The 26,742-nt window shown below is 43.9% G+C and overlaps 1 long non-coding RNA gene across 1 annotated transcript in view; it reads left to right on the plus strand.

Annotated features, from left to right (window-relative positions):
- LOC113030718 (uncharacterized) overlaps nucleotides 1–17,898 on the plus strand; it is a 44,381-nt gene extending 26,483 nt beyond the window's left edge. The window contains exons 2-4 of the long non-coding RNA XR_003273638.2: nucleotides 4,269–4,341; nucleotides 16,791–16,828; nucleotides 17,453–17,898. This is a non-coding gene — a long non-coding RNA (uncharacterized LOC113030718). The remainder of the gene's footprint in view (nucleotides 1–4,268; nucleotides 4,342–16,790; nucleotides 16,829–17,452) is intronic.
- The last annotated feature ends 8,844 nt before the right edge of the window (nucleotides 17,899–26,742 follow it).

Raw genomic sequence — 26,742 nt, forward strand, 5'->3', positions numbered from 1 at the left:
GTTAATAGTAACACGGCAGTATTTCTGTAATCCCAAACAGGTTAGCCCATGTTTGTGAGCAACTGCTATGTTAAGCCCCAATGCTCAGAAGCATGTGCTCGACTCTTTCTTTTGGCTTTTCTGTCTAATTAAGCTGAATTTCTTATTGCTCTTTACACATACATGTGTTTGCCTGTGTCGTAGCAGCAGTAGCAGGTTTCACACGCCTGACCGTGTTGCTTTTAATTCACTTGTTCATATCAGCTAATTGGCTTTTTTTTTAAGTCATCTTATTCCTTTGTCAGTCCTTGTAGCTAAACGCTGAGAAAGAGGCGCCAGAGCAGGGCACAGTAAGATGAGGCCTCTCTACAGGGGAAACAGAGAAAAAGTAAATCCTGTGTACTGCCTCGACTCTGTTCGCTTTCTTTGCCAGTAATAGTGTGCAGGGTGTTTTCCCAGTATACTAAAACACTCAGCAAACAGAGCTATCCAAAAATATTCCATGCACGATGTTAGATTTCAATATTTGGGCTTTGTATTGGGTTCTTGTCCTTGGCAAGATCAAGTCTCATACTCAGACACAATGAAGTGGCTGGATGGGTACGTTTCATTAATGCGAACTGCACAAACTCTGTCTGGATTAACCTGTTGACTGTTTTTCTGTCACGGCTTGAGGCAACATTAAATTAATGGAGATAAGAGCTTTGAGCCAAAAATAACCCCCTGTCTCTGGTGTGCCTGCAGAGAATAAAGTAGCACAAATTATCTTCCTGCTTAGTTTTGGCTGCCAGTATGCAAAGTTTTGGTAAAGATAACAAAATGTATAGTGTTTTATACACTTTGAAAATGCCACGTTTCTAAATGAATAGCTGCTTAACACAGCTTTTACATTTTCAGGCTTATAAAGATGTAATGCTTATTTTTTCCTTCACAAAAGGATGTCTCAGGTGGAGTCTGGTTTGGTCGTCATAACCACTGATATAGTGTTTGTGTACCTACACAGATGTATGTTGCCTTCACAGTATAACAGGGTTCCCATCAGTGTATAACAGGCCATTCGATAAAAACAAACACTAGCTTTTCTCAGCCTTTCTTATATCCTCGCACATGTAAATCATGTCATTTCCTCCCCCGCTGACTTTATTGCATTGTCGATGACAGTGTTGATTTTTTCCACCCCTGTCTGGTTCATAATGGTACGTTCCATACCCAAGGGAAGTCCTTCAAACCCCCACCCCTCTGGTTCTCATTTGAACTTTGACCCTGGCCTTCTGCCTTTCAGGACATGAACTGACCCCCTCATTGGGGGAATGTTTTGGCTGAGCGTGGCTGACGTATCAGATGAGGCGCTCAGGTGGCCGCATGGCCATTTTCTTCTACATCGCAGAGCTAGCTGTCTCGTAGCTATGCAGACCTGTGCACTTATTTTTCCCTTTCCACAACATAGTATGTGTGAGAGAGTTGTGAAATGGATATTGTGTGGTGGTTAATAAAGATGACCTAATTATGGGGAAAGATGAAAACGGCACACAGCAGTTTCTCCAAGAAGAACATCAGGATGCCGCCTTTTCCTATCAGTAAATAGCACCGTCAGATCTAAGTGAACAGTCTGAATTGTCGACAGAGAAGTGTCGACGTTTGTGTGCTTGTTTTGCACCAGCGAGGTGTTGACTGCACATGATTTAATAAATGTAACCACATTAGATTCTGATGATAGCGTTGCACAAGTTAGACAACAGGTGTAGCACGCTGCTGTCCTTCTTCTTTCTGTTTCCAGGGATTTAATCAAGTGAAGGTGAGTTGTTTGCTACAGGCTGCTCTTGATGACAAATAATGGGGGGAAACACACATTAATCTTCAGCTCAGAACAGACTGCTTACTGGCATTACAATCCCATTACGCCGGCATCTTTGATGTTGATCTATCGGTTGGAGCCTGATCGAAGTGTTTGCTCAACGTTTATTCTGTACCGTCGTGTCAGTGCGGTGTTTCTGACTTGGTCTCATTTGTCACGAGAATATGAAATGGGTAACATTAAAAAAACAGATCATTTCTTGTTTTGTGTTTTTATTTGCATGCATCTGCAAATGTTTTGTGCCTCTCCTCCACCTGTGTTCTTATCACGCTGTCCTCTCTAAATTTGATTCTGTTTTTCTTCTTTATTTTAATGCCAGTTTGAAATTGTCCTTTCTTGCAGCAGGTCTACAGTTATAACTTCAAACGATGTCCTAATCCACTATGAAAATGAGCATCATATAATTTAAATAAAGGCTAAGATATGCACAGAAATATTTTATATGTTGCCGCTGCATCTTACTGTCTTATCCATCCATACTGGTGAACTTTTCTTTGAATGACTGCTACACTGTGGAAACGAAGGTTTTAGATTATGTGCAAAATGTGAAGTATTTCTCCACATTTTGTGTTAAATTAAAGTAACGCGGTGATTGAAAATACAGAGGTCGGGAGTCATTGCTACACAAGTAAGGCAGATGCTCAACAGTCTGGCGTTAAGCTGAGTGAGGAGGCCGGCGTGTGAGATGTGCACAGAACTGTAGTGTGGTCTCTGGTGGATACCTTTCTCTTTAGTGAGTCACAGGTCTATGACATATGCTTGTGTTACGGTAACAAACCACCTGACTGTGCTTGGCTACTTTTCTGGCTAAACTGCAGAAGTGTGCGGCACAGGAAAACACGCTGCTGATGATGCATGAGCGATTGATACACTATATCCCAGACAGAGCTCGTCTCGTCTGCTTGAAAGAATCATTGCAGAAGTTTGCAGAAGATTCCTTATACTACCGAGTGTCCTTTTTTATGTTTTTTAATACTTTCCAGCAAAGCCACATAAAGTGTTTTATTTGATGTGTGTCGAATTTGATCCAGTTTGTGTTTACTGAAAGAGCTCACATGATTTTGATGAATAGCGTTTTAAAACAGAAGCATGTGAACTTTATTTCAATCAGGAGGTGCAGTGTGAGCGTGTCGTCAGTTTGTCATGTATCTAGACAATTTTATTTACTTTGTCAAGAAAAACAAAAAATCTGGCATCAGCACTGAAATCTTAAGCAACCAGCACGCCCATGGAGTTGACTTTGGAAGGCGATAAGCATTCCTGCTCCACTCCATATTAGCCCGCAGTGCTCGTGTGTTGGGCAGCCTGCCAGGTAGAGGTTGCTATGGCTTCTAACACCGCCCTTTACACTGCCTAACCCCCCCACCCCCTCCCAGAAGGTGCGAGATTTTGGGAGGGGGCAGGCCACGCTTTGATTTAGACAAAAGATGTCTTTACAGTGTCAGCAGAATACTAACTGGGAATGCTGTGGCTTTCTGGTAGGAAATCATGTGATCTTTCCAGCCAAGGTTTTGTGATGGTGCCAGGCGAGGCAGAGGGAGAGAGAGACTCACACACGGAGGGAGAAAAGGGGAAAACTTTGAATAATGATGCCAGCAAATCATTTTTATACAATTTTTTTCTCTTCTACTTTGTTTCGGAGAAAATGGCGGACAGCACATCGCTGAACTGAAGCCGTGATTTCAGTGAGCTCAGTTTAGAAGTGTGCCTCGGTCTTTTCATCATTCCTCCATTTAGCAAAGTAATAAACCAATGGTCCTAGCACCCACTGCGCATAGCTCACACCCAAGTAGAAAGTGTGGATACAGAAAGATAGAAACATAAAGTCTGACAGAATAGTAGAGACGTAGGTAAGTGGCATTTTCTGTTCTCTTATTCCAGGTTTTCCTTTGTCGCACTGCGGCCGTAGGAATATTCTGTTGTTTGTGGCTCTGTGGCACTGGCACAGTTAATGGTAGCTGACCGTGGCATGCTTGATTACACTGGCATCCCTCTCAGGCTCTGCTCTCTGCTCTCTGCTATCTGCGGTCTTGACTAAGTTGAGCTAAGCTCTCACCACAGCCACATTGCTGTTGGCCAGGAGGAGGACCGCTCTGGCAATTCTGTGGGCTAGTTTGGGATACAAGTCCACAGCAGATTGTTATTATTATGGATTTGATTTTGTAGCTGGGAACTGCAGAGACATATGACACTCCCAAACTGAGGCACAGAAACTTACCGATATACACACATTTGTGTTTGTGTTTTTCTTCTTTCCCGTGTGGATGTGATGTTGTCAGAACAGTTACTGACATGTAACTGTGAACCTTTTTTTTTCTTTTCTCACAACGATAAGAGTCATTGTTAAAAGTGAATCGTAGCATTAAGCTGCAGGTCCTGGCAGATGCAAAGCATTGTGTGGTATTTAAAAGCAATTCTCTTTTCCTGTTTTTAGATAAATAAATGGCCACCCTAGAGAACCCACTGGCCCAGCGACCCATCCTCAGAGCAAGATGCAGCCACGATGGGTAAGTTACCACAATGCTGTCACCATCTGTTTGATGAACTTTGATCGTGTGGGGCGAATGTCTTGCTGCTAGCTGCGGTGTATTCACTGGCACTGCCGTGATCTGCATGAACGCCAGTGTTCAGCACACGCGTCCTGCTTTTTTACACCTGTGTTGCTATAGCTGCGAGGCAGTATTAGTCCTTTATTGAATTATTTTGCTACTTTGGCCATAACCATTTGGCACAAACCCGTAGATCCGATCTTGTGGCGAATCTGACAGCACAAGCTCGCCTCTGTGGGTCTTTGTCATTGTGGTGCGATCGTCGTGCTTGAACCTTTTTTTTTCTTTAATAATTTAGGTTTTAAACTGCTCCATATATTAATATTCAATCTTTCTCCAAGCGTAAACCTGAAATGTGGTGATAGTGATGAGACACAGTTTGGCTTGAGGATGACTTTATTCAGTACATAGACGAGAGGAACCCTAGTTGAAAATGTGTGCATCCGGGTTGAGGTAGTAGGTTGTATGGTTTAGAATTACACCCTGGGAGTTAACTGTACAACCTTCTAGCTTTCCTTGGAGTACACGTATGACATCAGTTTGCAGTTTGAACATGCAGCACCTCTAAAGTGATGCTGATCTTTAGAATAATGTAACTCTGGCTCACATGTGGTTTTTGTTTCATGGCGGGCCTGCCAGCTCACTATGGCCCTGCTAGAGTTCTAGTTAGAACACATTGTACTCAGGCTTACTGCTTGTCTTCATCTTCCTTTTAAGTGCTAACATATTCAATCCTGATAAAAGATGTTAGGAGTTGCTCCAGTTATAAACAGTTGTGAAATTCAGTATGAGTTAAACAGGGTGCTAAAATATAAAAATATGCCATATTGTCTTATTTTGAAGTGCTTTCTACTCGCTGAGGTGTAATTGCGTGGTGGAACCTATTTCACGCCGTGATGGCCTCGTGTTTCAAACCGCCGCTTCATCTTTGCGGCCTAGTATTACACGTCGGCCTTTTTATTCAACACGGCTGTGGCGTCTTTCTAATGTGTGCTGCGTGCCAAATATTATGATACACAGAGGGTTCGCTGTAAACAGAAAGTATAAAATATAATAATCAGACTTGTTATATTTAGCAGATGCTCTGTGATTGCCATTTGCACACATATTTTGAACAGCTGACTCAGGTTAGGTCTAATTGACACACCTAACACTTCCTAAAACTGTCTACCCAACGCAGCCCCACTCTATTATTGCAGTTGGATGTTTATAGGTTGTTGCCAAGTCTTGTGATACATTGTCCACAGTTCCATACTATGTGCATTTGTGATATGAGGTCCAGTTTCAGGTTGAAGCTTGCCTCAGCGACACTAGAGTCTCTGTTTACTGTGGACTTGTCCACTGACTGACTCCGTCAGACTACATCTGTGTCTGGCATTCAGCCACAGCTTGTAAAATGACTCCAAAGCACCACACAAGAGAAAAACGGCCTGGCAGATCAGCTTGAGATTGTTACTCTTCAGGACGGTTTGATGTAAGCAAGCTGCCTGCTCGAGCTGGAGCTTTGTTGTAAATTCTGCTGTAGTTCTTCATCATTGTGATAGGGTTTTTTTTTATTGATGACACAGATGTTACAATGTTTGGAGCTGAAGCTGAGCAGGCTGCCCTTCTGCAACCTTTGTCATTTATCCAACGAGCTTGTATCTTTTTCATTGTTTGATGCTCAGAGTTTCCATTGAATTGCGCTCATGCTTAGCCAGATATGCTGTTCCACTCTGAAATATTTGATGTTAAGATGTTGAAGAATTTCTTTGGCTGAAGGGTTGTCTGCAAAGTTAGCCTGCTCTTCCAGTGTGAACAGTTGTGGAAAACCCCTTACCTGTTTCCTATCAGTGCAGCTATTGAATGGAATTAATTGGCTATTTTTAGATCATCAGTAATTAAATCTGGAGGGAAACTAACACCGTTGAAATCCAGCGATCCTTGTCAGCATCACATGGCCGGTAGAGTCACTGTCATCAAACAGGTTTCTGTGTGGGAATATGATCCTGGTAAATCCCTGGAAACCAAAGAAGGCCTTTTATCTTCCATTTTGTAATCCCACTGTCAGGAAGATCACGCCTCCTTATTCAGCTACACACCACCGGGTTTCACATTGCTGCTGCTGCTGCTGCTGTTCTGACCCACTCACAGGAAGAAGAGTCAGAAGAAGTGTTGAAAAGTGGACAGTGTGCTGAGGAACGCAGAGGGGATCTCATGCCAGTCAGCTTGGAATGAAGAGTTAGTTCAGGCAGCACCAAATGTAGCTTCTTTATTTAATCACAAATGCAAACTTTGTTTCCTTCGTCTTTAGCTCTTACAAATTTAACAGAGTATGCAGAATCAAGATGTGCCTCACTAGTGTTTATTTCAAGAGCTGCGATTTTCTCATCTTTCCTCACCTCTGAACTTCAGTCGTTCCTCCAGATGTGTCGAGGAAAGCGTTGCTGCTGAGAATCATGCTGCCTCAGCACTCTTCTGTCCAGCTGGTCATTGGTTCCAGCTGGGCCTTCATTTATGGGATGGTTAAACAAATAAATTATGGGATTAGATAGGGCCGGTTTAGGTCGCTGATTTATTAATTTTTTTCTGCCCCCACTGCTATAACAGCCCCTTTGAGAAGTACGCTGGCAAGGAACTTCAAGGTTCTTCAGATGACTTTAAGAATTAATAAAATAAAGATTGCCTTGATTGAATTTGGTGTGCTGCAGTCCAAATGATGTACAGCAGGAAGAGCTGGCAGCACTGCGCAGACAGCCAATCATGGAGCATCACATTTGCTCTACATTTCATCAGTGAAGGCAGCCAGAAACCTAAAGAGTGCGTGTATTAGACCAGCAATAAGGAAAGTTGCTGAAACCTAGAATAATAATTCATTTTGGATGATTTTTCTTCTTTTTTGGCCAGTTTATAGTTGTTTCCTGTTGCATGTGTTCAGCTAAACGCTAGCAAATGCTGCTGCTCTTTAAAGCTCCATATGAAGATAAATCTCACTGAGCTCAAAACAAAAATAAACAGTCCCTAAAGTGAATTTATGTTACCGCCTGTGGAGTGGATGCAGTGTTTACATTGTGATCAGATTGCAGATTGTCCTGCATTTTTGTTTCGATGTCAGAGAAACTGTATATTCAAAGCAAGAGACCCATCACACGAGACTAATACACTTTGTGATACTCAAAGTTCTGTGAGCCGTTTAGTTGTATTGCAGACAGTGACACTCAGGCACAAAACATTGGAAAATCAGCCAACTGCTGCTTACATCTGTAATCTCTCTGAGAGCAGAGATTGGCTTCTTGCTTTTGACGTCACCAATGGGTGGAAACCTTGGTAACAAATCGTCTGAGACCAGAACGCTGTCGGTTCTGGCCAGAACGCTACTCTAGCTCCCCAACTCATAAAATCTCACTTCCCTATAAAAATGAGCAGCCTCGAGCACCATTTCTTCCCAAGGAAACATATTCCCTTAATGCATTCGGGTTAATGGCAAATGAATAATCATAACTACTTTCACCCGCCCCCCAAACACACACAGACACACACACAGACACATGGGGGTGGGGTGTCATCGATCTGTCTGGAGTGCGCCCCTCTCTGCCTGCTGCATCAGCCGCTCTCCCCCTATTGATACGCTCTTGCCCCTTGACCCCTGGGACAGATCGATGCAATTGATTGGAGAAGGGCAGGGACAAGGGCAAGATCTGCTGACTGGCCGACAGCAGTGTGACAAGACATGATCGTCATTAATGTCCCGCTGGCTGGCTGGCTGGCTGCGAGGTGCTGTGCATCACATATTCCCTGCCGCCCGCTCTCCTCCCCTTCCAGCCTCCATCTTTCTCCTTCACTCTTCTCTTTCCCTCCTCCTACTTGTGCTGCTCCATGGTCCCAGTCTGTGCTGCTTCAGCTGACTGAGATAACTCCATCAGTGGGATACCTGTCTAATGCTCGCCTGGCATCTGCCAGCACAGATATGCATCTCCAGGCTGCATGGAGATATTCTGAGCTGAGTGTAGAAACAGCTCAGAATATCTCCATGCAGCCTGGAGATGCATATCTGTGTCATTGCGAGTGTCTGCTGCATAATGTCTTTGGGCTCATTGTGCGAGCTACTTACCAATCACAATGGAGCCGATCCTATTTTTGGTTGCTTTGAAAAGCTGTGTCTTGATGCAATTCAAAGCAAGTGTATCAGAATCTGCTTCATCTCTGTCAAAACAACTTTATGCATCCTCTGATTGGAGGTGAATCCCATCCTAGTATTATACATGCGCATGCCCTGATTCTGAATCTGAGAATATGTCACTGATACACAGCAGAAACTCATCTTTTTTTTCACTGTGTTTACTCTCATGGACCAGTTTCATCACGCTGCGGGATTCTATTTTCCAGTCTAGACTAGAAACAGGCGATGTTTGCGTGTATTGTGGAGGGGTGATGGGCAGGATAACTCCAGACTCGGCAGTGACACTGCTGTAATGGAGCTGATTGATCACCTATATGGCCGCCTGCTGGCCCCACTGGCTGTAGCGTACAACAAAATCCCCCCCGCCCCGTCTCTGCGTCACCGCCACCATCGCCGAGCCGATCCACAAGGACCAACCATCCCCCATAGACTTCATCCTGGCCACGATTTTGACATTGGCAGCAGGATTTACTTGTGCACCTCTTCGGCGCTTAGCTCGCCATGTTTCTGTGTGTTTCTGCAGGACGGAAAGGTACAGACGAATTTGACATCTTTGATGAAGTGACATTTGCTGTGAGAGCCTTTTTCCTGCACTGCAGCAGAGTTGGGAAGCTGATGCTTTCCATTTGAATTAAAGGGCATAATCAATCAATGATAACATTTGCAGACCTCTCTCTCTCTTTCTCTGGCCCCTCTTTGTGGCACAGGGTCGTAACCCTAATCTATCCACGGTGTTGAAGGTGATTAAGGTTTGAGATTAGCGCAATCTGTCGAGGGCAGATCTGGTTCAGGCTGAATGAGAATGAGTAAAATGTCATATTTTTAAAATGTACTCTCTACGGGTTTGTCCCTCGGTATCTCAAACAAAATATCTTAATTACATAAAGACAAATGTATGTCACATTTCTTTCTATTGTTGAGGTTTTTAAACATTAAAATGACCAAATGCTGCTTTGGCTACGAACAGTGAAGAATTCTGGCAAACGCTGAAAGTAGGTTTGATGTTTTTGTGACCCTTCGAGTTAATCAGTCTGACTCGAAATTATGCTTGCTGAGCTCCATTATGTATATTTCCACATAGACATAGATGTAGTGCTGGGCGGCACAGTGACACGTTTCTGTATTTTGCGTGTGATCGTGCAGGATCCAAAAAGCATGATCTGAAAATGTAACACTTGACAAGAACGATGAGGAAATTCTTGGACCAGATATTTGCTTTTGTGTCTGACTCAAACAGCCGTGTGCCTTATGCTGCCGCTTGCTGCTGTCAAGCCTCGGTCACAATATTGTGACAGTGACAGTTTGTGTTCGTGCTTGTGCTGACCACATTGCTGTGTGTGTGTGTGTGTGTGTGTGTGTGTGTGTGTGTGTGTGTGTGTGTGTGTGTGTGTGTGTGTGTGTGTGTGTGTGTGTCAGTGGCTACCTCTGCTGTGCATGTGTTTGGATGTGACTGTACCAGCTGCACCGATGCTACAAGACAGTGGGATAGCTACAGTGCATCCTCCACCACGGCCAACCAGTCCACTGCAGTGTGCACGCGTGTGTGTGTGTGTGTGTGTGCTGCTGAAAAAGAGAAGAAATTGATCAGCACAGGGAGGAACGTGTTCACCAGCAAAGGCTGGATGGAGGGTGTGTGTGTGTGTGAGAGAGAGAGAGAGAGAGAGAGAGGGGGGAGAGAAAGAGCGAGGGCTGTCGCTGCAGACTCCTGCTGCAGTATCTCACTTTGGGCAAGCAGCTGCAGACAGGGAGAAACAGACAAGCAGACAGGTACAGACCTGGAGTGATGGGAGGGGATGGGTGGTGGGAGGGGGTGGGGTGGAGATAGTAATAGAAGGTAGGGCTTGGGGTGCAAGGGTCAGATGGGGGAGGGGGATGAGTGAAAGCAAAGTAGCGGGTTCCGGCGGCAGCGGCAGCTAGAGGGAGCAAATGTTTTGGGGTTTCTCATTTTAATTTTTTTATATCCCGTTGTTTGTTTGGCAACGGCAGCGTGACGCGTCGGACCTGCGATGGGTACGAGAGAGAAGAAGACAGGGAAGAAAAATAAAAGTAGAGGGTGTAGATAACAGTGTCACGACATGGCTGATGTCCCATCGTCATGAGCAGGTAGGAGGAGAATGAGTAGTTCTGGTGGTGGTATTGGTGCTGTGGAGGGGTGGGGGTTGAGATGCTGAGATGGAGCTGACAATGCAATTGGAAAGGAGGGATGCTGTGTGCTGGGGAGTAGTGGGTGGGGGTGAGGGGTGGGGTGGCGGAGACGTCCCACCTCACTGACCTGCGTCTGGCTGCAGCTTCCCGCGGACACCTCAGCCTTTACCGGCACCCGCGCCGCCCCCCACCGTCTCCCCCTCCTTTCTTCTGCCACTGCCCTTTTTTCCCCCCCTCGTTCTGTTCTTCATCATCCTCAGCTCAGAGGCGGATAACAAAAGGCGTAGTCGGTGGCAGACAGAAGAGTGAGCATGCGAGGCAACGCGTCGGGTGGCGCGGCGCATTCATTTCCGGAAGCCTCCACTTTGCCTGGCGTTCCCCAGAGAGAAGGAGACAGTCAGAGACATCTATCCGGCTGCTTTTTTTTCTTCTCCTGGTCTGAGGAGGAGGAGTTGTGGGATGATTGGGAGGAGGGGGGGGGGCGGGCGGGGGGAGTGGGGGGGGCATTCACTGGTGTGTTTGGGTACACGACCGGTGAAAACGATATGGGAATGTTTTCAGTATTGCTTTAGCATTTACTGCAGTTTGGCATTTTTAAGTGCAGCTAAGGTCTGGATTGTGACTGTTTGGCTCCGGCCGGGCTGGAGCTGCTTTCCAGTTAATTGTCTCGCTGAAGCGCCGTGCCTTCTGACACTGATAACTTATCGCCAAGCTTGCTGCTGTGGTGGCAGAGTTGGGCTGGTAGGTGGTAGAGTCTGGTGTCGAGGGTATTGCAGTCAGCAGTGGAAAGTGAAATATGGGAAGGGAGGCAAGTTTCGGTACCTGTGCTGAAGACGAACCCGCCCTTCTCTCGTTCGTACTGCTTTTGTGAAAAGATGATTTTTCTGGAAATTTACCCGCATTCTGTGTAATGCTGAGCAGCTCAAAGTGCCGTGCGTTTTTTATTTTTTTGGATTCAGTGTCTAACCGTACCTATCCGTAGGGGCTGCTGTGATGGAAAGCCAGAGGGTGAGGCTGCTGCTGGTGGCTCTCTGCATCCATCAGTCGAGCAGAGTCTGCCAGCCAGGTCCTGGTCCCGCCACCCTGGAAGCGAGAAATTTAGACTGATGATCAGCTGATGCTCTTTAGGACAAAGGCGAGCCCAGCTGCTTGGCTAGGGGGCTTTTCCTTCCTCAGCACAAAGGCTAGTTAGCACAGAGCAGGCAGTGCAGGCTTGTCTGTTTGTCTGAGCCTCTGCTTCTGCTTCTGTCTGGGCACTGCCACGAAGATCATTTAGGTCTGGCCATCTCCGGCGAAATCCCTGCTTTGTCTTTCTTTGTCATCTCTGCAGCCTACTGCTGCCACTGCTGCTGTCTGCTGCTTTGTTGTTTTTTAGTGTATTTAAACATATGCCTGAAAATCTGTCTACCTTTGCAGGTCTTTGTGTGCACAGGAATCAAACCAAGCCGTCGAGAAAAAAAAAGTTGTCCGCAGTGGAAGAACGGAGGAACGCTGGAGCATATATCTGTGCAGAGCTACTTTGTTTTTTAATTGCAGCCTGTGCCTATAGTTTCAACTATATTTAAACTATAGACACTTTGTAGCTTTTGGTGCCTTTTGATAGAAATTTGGTACGTTTAAGTGGCACTGGTTGACGAAGAGACAGTGTGTGTGTGCGAGTGTGTGTGTGCATTTGTGTGTGAGTGAGTAAGAGAGAAAGAAAGGTGTCAGTGCCCTGCAGCTGACTGCGGCTCCTCTGTAGACTCTGTCGTACTTCACCTGCTCCCTGAGACCCTAACTTGTGAGCTCTCTTGATGAAAAATCACGGGTTAGGCTCTTGGGACGCGGGCGGACGGCACAATCGACTTTCTGCCGAATGTTTCACATGGAATCGGAAAGAATCAGCGGCTGATTTTCTTTTAAAAATGCATGTATGGATGGGACGGTGCAGAGAATGGCTAACACACAGAAAGGAAATAGCTTAGCGCAGTAAAAAAAAAAGCACATATGTGAAGGGTTTATGTTCTGTTGGCTCCTCCGTGACATCGTATATGAACCCGTTAAGGAAAACTGCAGCACTGATGCGACTGCATCTGCAGGGCTGCGCTTGTTTGAAATTTTTTTGTTTGTTTTTCCCCCCAAAATCATGAAGGACGCCTTTCGTAATGGCGCCAGTACCGCCGCCATTAAAGCGAAAAATACCCATCGATTCTGCACTGGGCTGTCAACCGGCACCGTAATCTCTCTTTGTGTCAACATCTGTGTTTGAATACAATTCTAGTAACACATGATCTGATTAGAAATGACAGGACACCAACCAGTCCAAACCACCACACCCCAGGCTCATGTTGATTAACCCCTGTCACCACCTCCACACAGCCAATATATCTGATCCTCCATTACCAGAGCAGTCACTCTGAAATTGATAAGTCTAGACGCTATAGGAGCAAAAGGACTAATGCCACATCTGCTGCTGCTGTGAGCACTGGAGAGCTAAAACACACAAGTTCAAAAACATTTTTTTCTTTACATTTTTCATAGTTGATAATTTCACTTATCTGCTTCATCAATTGATACATTTCTCAGCCAGATGTCAGAAAGTCTTCAAATATTTTACTGTTAGAATATAAATTTTCTACATTAGCCTCAAAATAATTCTTCTAATTATAATTCACTTCTACTTTTTTTTTTTTTTTTTAGTTAGAAGTATGCACATAAACCAGATACATAAACAAAAAATACTCTAATGACTTTATATCTTTCTATATTTAATTGATTTTGAAAGGTCCCGATTGTTCAAATCAGGGGAAATAAAGAAAGATACCATGCAGTATGTGAAATAAAAACCTATGGCCACGCTTTGAAAATGTGGAATCGGGTCAACAGAAACCGAGTTGCTCTCTTCATCTGAATATTTCTGTTGAAATCTGCGATTGTGGTGAGATGAAACGACCAAATTGGTTAATGATCTCAATCAATATTTAAACGGGAGGCGTAGCTCAGCGCAGACAGACATCGTAATTCATTAAGACAGGCTCTTAAAGAGAAAAGGACAAGATTGAATGCTGAATAGAAAATGAAAACACTGGACCCGTCTCTTATAAACATGACTATAGAAGTGCAATTACAATAAATTAGGTCTGCATAAAAAAAAAAAAATCGGTTCTTTTCCTTTTGTGCCAGAGAAAGGTGTGAATTCATTTACAATTACAGCTTGACCTGGTTTTTAAACTTTCAGTTTTTCCCAAGACGGCATGCTTTTCTGAAAACCTAATTTCTGCTAAATTACTCGTATTAGGAATACAGTTCAAAACAATTGATTTTCTCTCTAATGCCCTCCTCTCCAACTCTCTCCCAGTCTCCAGTCTTTCTCTCTCCCTAATTATGTTTTTTTTTCTCGTCTCCCTATTTGGTTTCATAGCGAACAATGCCGATGCCAACTAATAGTCTGTGCCTATGCCACAGAGCCCCCAGCAACAGCTGAAGGAGCGCCATGCCCCATGAATACCAAACAGGCAGGCACAGTGCGACAAGTGCTGAGCAGTCAGACGCAGCACAGGCAGAGCGGAGCTGGTGCCCACAAAACAGCCAGACAGTTTTATTAGGGTCTGTCTGACACGCAGCAAAGTCTGGCAGCACCCGAGCCCACTGATGAAACAACCACCCCCCCACCCCCCTCCAACAGTAACAAAGCAGCACGCTCAGAGCAATCCACCAAGGATCCAATAAATATCACCCCGTAAAAATCAGCTCCCAGCTGGTTTGTAACTGCGCTCAATGGGGAATACAAACTTTGTTCAAAGTCAAACTAGTTCTCAATGAGCTACCGCTAAATTGATCTCGATTCTGCCATCACACATCACACACTGCATCGGACGTAGCAGCGAAGGCAGGAAGTGTCGTTCAGGAAAATGCTGCTAAAGCTTTAACGCTGTAAAAGTCGTGATTTTATTGAAAGTGAACAGATCCAAGCCTGTAGGCATTGTGCTGAGGGAAAACATTGACACTTTGGGATTAATATGTTCCTCATTAAAAGTCTTTTATTTTGTCAGTGTCAGTTTTGTTATTACTTATTATTGAAGTGTATAAAGTGTGACTTTAAAAAATGGGTTAATTTAAAATAAGAGCTGATTCAAATTGTTAAAACTTTTTTTAATGAACTCTTAATCAGGTTGCAGTTATAGTAGATCTGAAAGTGTCTGTCAAGGTTGCACTATCTAACAGCGAGGGGCAATATTAGCTTTTCTTTTCTGTTTCTGTTTTAAAAAAAACAAAACGTTTATGCACCGTGTTTATGCCGAGCCAATCAAAAGACTTTTCCTGGTGCCGGTTTAGACACAGGATGTTAAATATTATGTTTGGACTGATTAAAGCGAAATAATTGAAATTGCTGCACGGATCAGCAGATCTCGTATATTAATATGTTGCGATGCGCTTTTATCTGCACTCGTGTTAAACAAACAGCTGTCGGTATGAGGTTTCTGTTCTCGCCAAGTCTTCAAGCTCCTGCAGGAAACATTGATCCAGACCTTGAATAGGTGGAGATAAACTAAAGACTCCAGCTGATGGCCCGAGTGTGTGTGAGAGATTACGCTCCATTGTTCAGAGGTGGTCATGTAACACACTCCGCCGCCGCGTCGCTCAGCTTTAAAAGCAATAAGGCCAGATTAACATTTATTCGGCACGTTAGGATTTGGGCTGGAGCGACATGGAAAGCAGGTGGATTTTGTGAATTAGATGGCTTGTTTTTGATTTTTGGTTGTTTTCGATTGTCAGGCTTTCCTGTTGGAGGATCTCTTATCGCAGCAGGGTGGGGAGGAGGCGCAGGTGGTGGTGGTCAGTGTGTAGGTGTGTGTGTTTGGGGGTGGGGGGTATCAGGTATGCCCGATAGTGGGGCAGTACAGAATGGAGGGGGGGAGTGTCTGAGTTTCCAGACACTGCGGCAGGAGGCCAGACAGTCACCTAAACGCACACACGTAGAAGTGCATTAGCGACAAAGCGACACACACAAATAATGGAGAAATACACACATTTTTGTACACAGCCTATTCAATTTTGTTTTTAATTCAATCAAGGAGTATAAATCATAGTGCCACTTGTAATGTAATTATCCTCATGCATGGAAAGCACAAAAGTTTCTTTATTATTCTCAGGGCGACGGGAGATAAACTCCATTAACTATTACAGATTACAGTAAGTGCTGTGGGAGGTGCGGCTGTCTGTTGAAAGGACAAGCGATCTGTGCTGAGACTCGAGGATTTTCGCGGCGGGCCCGTGGGCACGGAGCAGGATTGTGGAAAAGTGGGGCCGATGATTAAAAAGCAAACAACAAAGCTCCGAGGGAGCAGACTGACGGCCTGGCAGAGCAGAGGTCTCGGCTTAGCCAACTGGAATGCTCACAGACCTGGTTGGTTGCGAGTGTTTGTGCTGTGCGCAGGTCCACAGTATTCGAGGGTGTCTCCTGGCCCTGCTCCCTGCTCGGGTCCCGTATTTTCTCGCCATTCTCTCTCTCTCTCTCTCTGATCTGCGATTCACTTCGGAGGCGTTGCCAGGGAAACCTGGTATCTGGCTAGCGGCTTGATGGAGTTATTGAACTGTAACTGGCTGGGATAATTACGCTCTGTCTTGCCGGCTGGCTGTCCAGTGGCTGGGACTTGAATGTGACCTATAGCTAGCCGGCATTGTCACCGCAGGCTAAATGTTTTTAACCCCTTGGCTGCCAGACATTTGGGCTGTGGTAACTTTGGCACTGATGTCCAGTTTGAGTTTACACTTACTGGAACTCCTGCTTCTGTAGCCACGTCGTTGCTTTTGTAGCTAAAGATTCAGTTAAGCCTACGCCTGTAACTCCAGCAGACACATGTTCAGCGTGCTTTCTGTTCATGCTGAAACAGGCCATGACTCGGAATTCCTCGTGTGTCCTCAAGTGTATCCACTGATCCCCTGAGCAGGTGGATCCTTAGATAATAAAACTGTGTTTCTTCAGAGTTTGCATGGATGGATTTGTATCTTTCAGTACAAAAGGCTTAACGTTTCACAGATTCTCTTGTGTAAAAGAAGGTTGGTGGAGTTTCTGTGTTCCTACATTTATGCTAAATTGCTATCATTATCTCTCCTCGTCTAGGAGCCCCGGCAATTGTCTGCCATTCTCCATGCTTTAAGGTAAGACAGATACCACTTGCATCTGCAACACCATCAACAAAATCCTTACTTTTCTAGTCTTATTCAGTCTGATCCATTATGCCAGCAGACAGCAGCAGATGAGAGTTTAGTTGTGTGACTGCCTTGTTTTGCTTGCAGTAGACGAGTGAGTCAGTAAAAGTGTCAGACCGCCGTAACAGACGGCCTGCGCGAGATAATTAGCCCGGAGTCATTTGGAAGGCGCTCAGCTCTGCCCAGGTGCCCACTCTGCTCAGGAAGAGACCAGGCGACCTTTTACTCAGCTCCGTCCCACTGCAGTCACTTAAAACAGTGATGGATGTTTCCCTTTACTCCCTGCTCCCTACCGGCTCTCATTCTCCTTTCCTCTCCACCCGTCCCTCTCCCATGTCACCATTTCCCTCACTTCTGTCCTCTGCTTGCAGCGCCTTGTTTGTCCCTTCTCCTCTCCTTGTTTTTCTACCCTCGTCTGCCTCTTACAGCTCCCATTCTCTCTGTTATTCCAAAGTGATGAGAGGGAAGAGGAGGAAGAAAGGTGTGGAGAAAAGGGGGAAGGGGGGGATTTAAAGTGAAGTGGTGAAGGAGACATTTTTTTCCCCTGTCTTTTTTTTTTTTTAATCCTGCCAGTTTGAGAAGAGCAGACTCGAGCCCCGCGCCCCCTCGGCTCCTCATTAGTATGCACCGGCTGTCGCTCAGGTGACATGGCCACTGGATTCCATCCCAACTGCAGGAACATCAGCAGCACGGTGGAGAGTGGGATAGCAGGTAAGGACAATGAGAACGGAACGGCGTGGAGGAAAGGAGAAGACGAAGGTGGTGGGATGGGGCATGGACTTGTATACACTGCTGCAATCCAAATCCAGCTTCTTTAATTAAAGCGTCTACTGCTGTGAGCTGAGCCGTGCAAGTTAAGTCATCGTTTGCAAAGCACATCCACGCAATTTTCCTCGTTAATGAAATATCCCGCACTTCTCTGTACACAGTTTGAACAATTCATGAATTCACGAGCATTAAATGTAGATGTTGGAGCGTCTGCTCTTTCTGCTGATTTTAATAAACACCTCTGTTGATTATGCTGCGTGTGTTCGGTTATTTCGAAATATAATATTTTTACTCCATGTAAGCAAACAGCGGAGGAATCCTGCAGTTTCCCTCAAAACAGTTTCATTGTTTTCACTTGTGCGATTTTGATTCCCCGTGATATGTAGGATATTGGTTTTGTTGCCAAAGGCAGCAAATAGAGGGGCGTACTACACAAACAGTCGCACTCTGTACGTGTGTGTCAGAGAAGCCAACAATATGAGAATAAGGAAGGAAAAAAGTGCAAGAAAGAGAGTGTGTGTGTGTGCATGCATAGGTGTTTGTGTGTGTGTGAAACAGAGACAAACTGTGTGTGTGTGTTTGGGGAGCAGTGCGGCCAGGCTGCAGATATCATCCATCTCCCTGTCACAGGCCCAAGGGCTGCTGGGAAAGTGGCAGACAGCTCCCTGGCTATGACAACAGAGGCTGCATCCTAATTTTCCGACAGAGAATGCCTGAAAAAAGCTGCGCCTCTCCTCCCTCACCGCCCAGTACGGAAAGCCATTAACCCCTCGATCTGGGAACAAAGCACGGAGCTCGGCCCGGGCCACCGTTGGCTGCGAGTCACATCGGCTCCCATCATCCTGCAGCCGTAACTCCGAGCAGAAACGTTCCGCCTGAACTCGTCTTTCCGAAGCGCTCCGGGCCTGCAGAGGTACGGCTGAGCGCGGCGAGGAGCACGGACCAGCTCTAAAGGTGTATCTGATGAGGAGCTTGCATTACTGACAGATACTTGATGACAGCGCAGTGATTTAATTTGTGAAGTGCATTTTCAAAATAAAAGAGCTCGTGGCAAAAGCTGTTCTAACTGGATTACATGCTTTCTGCTTAGCCATGACTAATTTTGTTATAAAGCTGTTGTCAGATATTCTATGGCTTTTGTTACACACGCCAGCACTCTCTAAGTGTTTCTGCATCTCCTCCCTGATCCTGGGAGTTAAACACTGGCACCAAGATTAAATCAGGACTCATTAACATGAAGGAAGTGTGTGAACGTTAGTCTTTTTTCCACTCGTGCCGACTTTGGTTTTAAAGTTTCAGCACTTTAAGGAAAACCAAGCATTCAGAGCCGAGTTAAGACGCGCAAATGTTTAATAGATTCCAGGTCTGATGAACATATGATGACTGATCAAACGTGCTTTGAGTTAAACACACAATAGAAACGTGAAAGAATGTTAGTTAGTAAAGCCTTTTTTTTGTTACATAAGTGCATCGTTTAGTATCCAGTGTGTCAAATGTCTATTTTAAGAGTTCATGTATTAATTTCACGAGTTTCACTAGAACTTAATGCTAAAATTACACACAGAGCTTATTTAGTTATTTTTCTGCAGACATAATCACATCCCAGCTCCTAGAATTTCCAATGAAATTGTTTTCTTTGTAAGCAACACTATTGTTGCTTACTCTCTGAAATTGCACTGCAGGATTTCGCAGTAGGAATTCAGAATTTCAGTAGGAACTAAAAAGAAGTCTTTTTAAAATTTTCATTAAAAGAAATAAAGCTGATTGAAGAGTCGATGGTGCCAAATAAATGTAATATTTTCCATGAAGACAGAAGATGGTAGTAAGCAGTGTAACAGAGAGTTTAATCTTGTCCCACATCAGGGCTGATATGGGAACGTGCTGTAAAGAGCTTGAATTGATGAATTTATGATCAAAGACGCGAGGACGAGGCCTGCTTTAGATCTTTGATCATTGTTAACAAATCAGTGGAACGCAGCGTCGGGATCAAACGTGTTCGGTACCGAACAAAGACCGCACATGTTGGGTGGGAGGCAGAGCGTGTTAGGCAGGTACTGCAGGGTACACAGAGGAGCCGCCCTCTCCTGCATTCTTATGTTTCAGAACTTGCTCAGTGCGTTTGAAGGCAGATGTAACTCATACAGATAGTGAGTGATGTTAAAGAAAAACACTAATATATGTGTTCAGTGACATTTACCAGTTTGTACTTCATGTAGTAATGAAGTGCTCATTTATACTCTGGACAAACTCTACTGGCTGATGAAAGCCAGCAGCTGCAGCTGGAAGCTCAGGAAGAGATCTGGCACGGTAAGTGGCCCTCCAAGGTTTGAAACACATTTATTGATCATTTTAGATTCATTTGCTGATGATGTTTTTTTTTTTATCATTTTAACATCTTTTGAGTGTGTGAAACAGCACACACATAAATGCACTTAACAAAAAAGCCATAACATCATCTTGGAAAAACAATATTATTTTGTTAATGATTCACTTATTAAGTCGAATTTTAGGGTAAAATAAATCTCTGGTTCTTTATTAATAAACCATGAAAACCAGCACAGGTAAAAAGATTCCCTTCTCGGCAGAGATGCTGCATTCAGGTCTTAAGGGTTAAGTAGTAAATCAGAGCTTCGTGCTTTGGGGTCATAAATGCTTCATGGGAAATGAGTTTCAGTCATACATGTCGATTGCGCCTCCCGAGTGTCAGCAACTATGAAATATGGTAAGTGGGGGGAGCGAAGTGATACATCCACCTAAAATAAACCCAAAGAACTGCATGACCTCTGTCTCTCTCTCTCTGCTTTTTTTCCTGACATGAAAAGAGACAAAAACACGAGCGCATTGAGCTTTCTGGATTTGTCATTTGTGGTTTACATTTCTATGTTTGGCTCGCTGTAAAACATGAACTCCCTAATCAAGCGCACATGTGAAGGAGCTTACTTTACACACAGCTGCAATCGCCGCGTCACTGCAGCCTCACAGCAGCCTTTATTCCGACCGGCCATCTCCTCAGTCACGGGTGAAGTTGACGTCGCTTCGTGCGCAGCACTCCTCTGCATGTGCACGATGCTGATCGGGTCACGGGTCGGAAAAGCTGAGCCTGAGAATCCGAGGCCCGCTCAGCGCAAACGCAACTTTGATTTGTGATGATGAGTCACACAAACATGCTTGTGCATGCGATCACAATCCTCTGACTGTGTCTGTGGAAGTGGCCTCGGGGATTCTCACACTCAGACTGAGGGGTTAAAAAATTCTCAGATGTTGCTAATGAGGTCGAAAACACACAAACTCTTCGTTTGCAAAACTATATTCATGAGCATCTATGCTCAGATGATGAATCCACCCACTTTATAGTGGTAGGAGCACTGAGTAATATCAAGCGATGATGCAGCAATTCAGGCGGCTCATTTCCACAGAAGATACACAGTGCACAAACAAACAAACTATAATTTACGATATTTTTTAAAAATCTAATATTATGATTGAAAGGACATCCAATGATCACAATTGACAAGGTGGAATTTCCTTTGCATGAAAACGAACCTAAATTACCATCTTTCAGCTTTACTCGTGTAAAACACACTGATGGATAAATTAAAATGAGGCACAGTTTCTAACAAGCAAAAATTATGATTTTTTAAAAAAGAAGTCAGGCGATCAAATAAATGCAGCAGAGTAAACAACACAACATTTTCTTCTGAAAAAGTTTGTTTTGGAGTTTTCTGATGGTTTTCAGTTTTTGTGTATTGTTTCCAAAGTGACTGCTCAGACTCTTTTTATTTATTTTTATTATTATTTTCATTTACACAGTTATTTCCCCCTTAAGGAGCGGGATTACAAAACTCCTGTAAATAATATAATTATTGCCACAATCACTGGAAGACACAGTTTCAAATCTTTCTTTGTGCCACTTTTGCAGCAGTGCTTTCAGCGTGCCTCCCCACAGCTTCCCCGGAGTATAACTCATACTAACTTTAGTGATCCCTGAGTTTTCCTGTGGTGCAAGCAAATGGTTGACATTTATTATACTCAGTGAATTAGCTTAAAAAACACAGCTGCTAAGATTTTGAAGTTATCCATGTTCATGAACTTTCAACAGAGCACCAGCATCATGAAAACCTGAGACTTTCACATGAGACACATAGTAGACTGTTAGTACTGTTGTGTCAGTGTGTGAGGGGCACATCGCCACTGCAGCCATGTTTACAGGTAGTTTAGTGCCATTTCCGGATCACGGGGTAAATCAGAGGGGTTGTGTGGTGATTAGGATGATTAATGAGGCAGGGAGAAAAACAAAGTTCTACTTCTCAGATTTCTATTTATTTTTTCAGACATGGAGCTTCCTGCTTTCATATGAAATATCAGCTACACTGACCTCTTTGGGCCTCAAACAGTTTTATTTAAAATGAAGGCACTGAGTGATATTGTATCTCTGGCGGAGCAGCTAACAGCTCTTAAACAGCACTGCTTTTGTTATCTAGTGTTGTTTATTCCACAGGCTAAACAACACTGAACATAAATGCTATATATACAGTAGATATATCTTTCCGTATCAAATAGATATTAAAGAGTAAGAAATATTGTCTCACCTAAAATACAGTGCATTAGAAGAATAAAGCAAAAATGGAGAAAAGAAGTCTAATGACACACATCAGACGCAAACAAATGTCTGCCAACATTATTATACCTGCTGAACACTGTCAGTACACAGCCTTACAAAGCTGCTAGCAGGTATAATACAAATACATAAATAAAAATAAATGACTTTTATTATTATTATTATTTATTTTTTTAATTTGGTTCTACTGAACAAGCCTTTTTTCACACTGTGATATAAAGAACACAATAAAACAACATTATAGCATCTCATTTTGTATTTCATTTCATTCCTAAAGCCTTAGGCAGTTTCTGCTTGAGTGGCACTCCTGAGTTCAGAAACCGAAATGAGCCACCCTGGGCTCTGTGGAGCAGACACGTGTGGAAATGAAGGCTTTCTGCGTCCCATCACCAGGTCAGAGCCAGACCTGAAAAAGTCTGGCAAAGTGAGATTTTCACTTCTGCATATTGAAATCAGAGCATATAGCATTCAGAATAAATAGCATCCTTCAAACGGTAAACTCTACAAAATGTCACGAAGCGCAACAACTGTTCCACTTTGATGTTCGTAACACTGGCCTGCCTCTCCTGTGCTGCAGTAAGCAATCTTTTATTCATGTATGTATACAGCCTGGTACTGAGGCAGCTCCAGGGAGGAACGGGACACCTCATAGAGGCCATTTTTGTTTTTTTAAATAAATCGACAAAATTGATTTTAATCCATTTGATCCATTCATTTTTTCCATTCTTTTCTTTCCTGCTTCACTCTCTAAAAGGCAGCTTTACTAAGATGGAAAATGACCTGTGATTGAAAATGATGTGAAAACCACGACCGCAACAACCAAGAAGAGAATAAAATCACAACATTTGTTTTAGGCCAGCAAACTCCTACAGACTCCTGCACTAAAGACACACATACACATGTATATGTCCACATGTGTGTCACATCCCTATATGTGCATGTTCTATAGACAGTGTATCTCTGCAGTGTATTGATTCATCTTTATTTCACAGTCTCACACAACAATGATGGTGGCCACGGCTCGCCACGCAGCCAGGCGAGCGTGTACCTCCTCCTGTCCTGCCACGCGCACCGAGCAGCACGCCGCAGGAGTAGAAAGCTCGAATATACAGATGTTTCTGTCCCTCACAGGCTCACTGGTGCCTGCACGCAGCGTTACTGCTGCTGCTTCTCAGACTACAGCCTGTCAGACGCTCATCCATCAGTGCAGAGACGGAGGGTACAGCACTGCGGCTCCGTCTGATGTGAACGACTGAATGAGAGGACAGACTTGTGTCAGAATTAGCGGCTGGAACAGATAACACAGAGCTGCTGTGTTCTCGGTGTGTTAAGGAGGCGCTTTATCATCGAGATTCAGTGTGAAGATGATCACGTCTTCTCTGGCAGAGAATGTGACTGACAGCTCCTCACACTGCAGACCTCTGTACTCACTGAACACATGTATAGTCTGCAAACCTCGCAGAAGGCATTTCAGTTGTCAGGCATGCTAAATTTCCATATCGGATGTTCCTCAGCTTCAAATAGCGGTCATCGGTATCATAACACAGAGTCAGTGGTGTTATCGCTCAGGCCTGAGTGTTGTGAACATTGCACTGCCAGCTGATTGAGTGATAGACCTGCATTGCTGTCTGCAGAGAGCTCTGGCACCATCTTGTGGCACACTTTTCAAGGCAGAAACTGTAATAATAACAGTATTACAGTTGTAGTAGTATTTAACATGACCAAACTAGAGATGCTCTAGTTTAAAGGAAGAAGATTCATTTATGTAATAAGGAGTGATAATGACAGGCTCAATATAATGACAAACTGGTGCGGAGGTCTAGCTCTGTGCTGGGACGTCCCCTGGAGTCTGTGGAGGTGGTTGGCGAGAGGAGGGTGTTAGTAAAGCTGACATCCATCATGAACAACCCACATCACCCACTGCATGAGTATGTGAGTGGGCTGAGCAGCTCCTTTAGTCAGAGACTGAAACACCCTCGCTGCAGGAAGGAGCGCTTTCACAGATCATTCATCCCAACAGCAGTTAGACTCTATAACTCCTCATTCACGATGTCATAAGTCACTGGACACTGTGAACATCCACGGTCACCACTTCATGCATAATGGACCTTCCATGTGTACGGACATGTGCAGGTATATATGTATGTATATGTATATTTAGTGTGTACATGTGTGTGTGTACATGTCTATAAATAGGAATAGTAGTGGTACAATAGTTATGTCAAGCTATATAGTTTATGTCTTCCATATTTCCAACCATACTCACATACTGTGTGTGCTACCATTATATATAGTGTATTATCTTACTTTTTTCACTGATTGTACTTATTTGTATTTTTGTATTTCCTTCCGATATCTGTACCTGAGCAAAAATTTCCCCGTTGTGGGATCAATAAAGTCTTATCTTATCTTATCTTATCTTATCTTATCTTATCTTATCTTATCTTATCTTATCTTATCTTATCTTATCTTATCTTATCTTATCTTATCAAACCCAGCAACACTACTGTAACCTTAAAAACGCCACATTCACTCACAAAGACAGGACAAGAACTGATGATATAATCCCTCTAATATCTCAGTTTTCTGTCTTAGTTATTGTTTTATTTATTTTTTCCTTTTTCTCTCTGTTTATGTCCTCGGTCCAGTTTATTTCTGCATTTTGTTCGTGCTATGCAAATGAGAGGTCTGCCATGAGTTCATCCCACACCAGTAGCCAGAGTATGTTCTGAAAAAACGGCCGATAGAGGACATGCCAGATATTGGAGACTGGCCTCATATGACAACTGACAAATGGGAGCACAGAATGCTCTTCCAAGCTCCTAAAATGACAGGTCCTCAGTCATGCTTTCATTCAATTTGGAGGTTTTTCCAAAATAAGACAGACCATATCGTACATCAGTCCAGGTGCCATTGTTTCCCGAACTAACCTCATTCATGGGGAAGACAGCAAGCTATGACTATGCATGTATCTCTCTTGCATTGATCAAGGGTTACAAACCATTTCTAAGACGTTGAGACTCCAGTAAACTACACTGGGAGCCACAAGGAAACTTAGAGCTGTGGCGAACCTTCCCTGGTTCACCACTGATGGATGAAGCATAAAGGTAAGCTAACCCAGATAAATATGAGGATATCTTGAATAGCACAGGCCCCCGCTGTGTTTTGGTTGGACTTTTCTTAATTTTCTTTTATTGGATGTTCGGAAGGAATTTTTGGTTCTCTTTGGTTCTTTGAAGAAGGTAAGGTATGGGGGAAAGTCATCACTGGGCTTCAGCTTGTCATTGTAGCTTGTCAGCCCAGGCAGACTCGGCTCTAAGATGACTTTTCTAACTTAGAAGTTGACAAAAGATGTTTTGTCAACCCGCTGTGCTCCTCCTTAATTCAACTCGCGGTGCTGTTGCAGCTCCTTTTATGATGTTCATACAAAAGACATGCAACACATTTTAGCTTTAAATGTGTCAGAGAGTAAACAAGCATGCTGGGATTGTTCCCAGCTGTGGGAAGAATTGAGCGACCACAAAAAGCTTAAAGATGTAAATTAAGTTAATGTGCAGAACCGCTGTGTTTACAAGTTCAGAAGAAGAACAAGCTCTTCTTGCTGCCACGCTGTTAGCCTGTCATTGCTCTTCCTCACAGTGATCTGCCAGCAGGTGACGGTAATGCACCTTTTTAAATCGTGACCGACTGCAATGGGTTTGTTTGTCACTGCAGCTGGGTTCAGTATGCCTCTTTATGCAAACACCCTCCCAACGAGCTCGCCCTCTTCTTCAGTCTGATGTTGTGTGTATACTCTTATAAAGATGTATATCATTAACTTTGCGTCTCATCACTGATGTGTTTGCGAGAGCAGGGAGTGCTGGGACTGTCTGGGAATCAGCGCTCAATCAGCACAGCAGGAGAAAATGAAGTGAGCCGTCACTTTGCAGATTACTGAGTATTTACTCAAAGAAGTAAAGTGAACAGTTGTTCAAAGTTGGATCACACCCCGAATCACTCCACAGAAGACACACTGAAAGTTATACTGTGCATCTTATATCTGCAGCAAGCCTGAATGAGAATAATGTGTTGACAGATAATGGAAACTGAAATATTTCAGAAGATGAATCCCAGTGAATTCAACAATAAGCCCAACATTTCCTGTCATGGTGTCCTGCTGATTTTCCCTCTGTCCCCAACATGATGCAGTAAACCCGTCATTTAAGAGTTTAGGTAATGCTTCTTTGGTGTTCCTGTCACCTCTCTCATTTCTCACTAAGGACTCAACTGTAAAGTGAGTCAGACAGCTCTTGGAGTCCCTTGTCAAAGAAATGCATTGTTTGACTGTAATAGTAGTAGGATTAGCCAAAAAAGAAAAGAAGCCATCTATGAGTTTCTCACATAAACACATTTTAGCATGGTAAATGGACTGGTTCTTACTTGACCGCCTTTCCACTCTGCGAGCACTCAGAGTGCTCTCTATATAACATTCACACAC

This window comes from Astatotilapia calliptera, chromosome 10 (genome assembly GCF_964374335.1).
Source record: "Astatotilapia calliptera chromosome 10, fAstCal68.1, whole genome shotgun sequence".
NCBI classification, from domain to species: Eukaryota; Metazoa; Chordata; class Actinopteri; order Cichliformes; family Cichlidae; genus Astatotilapia; species Astatotilapia calliptera.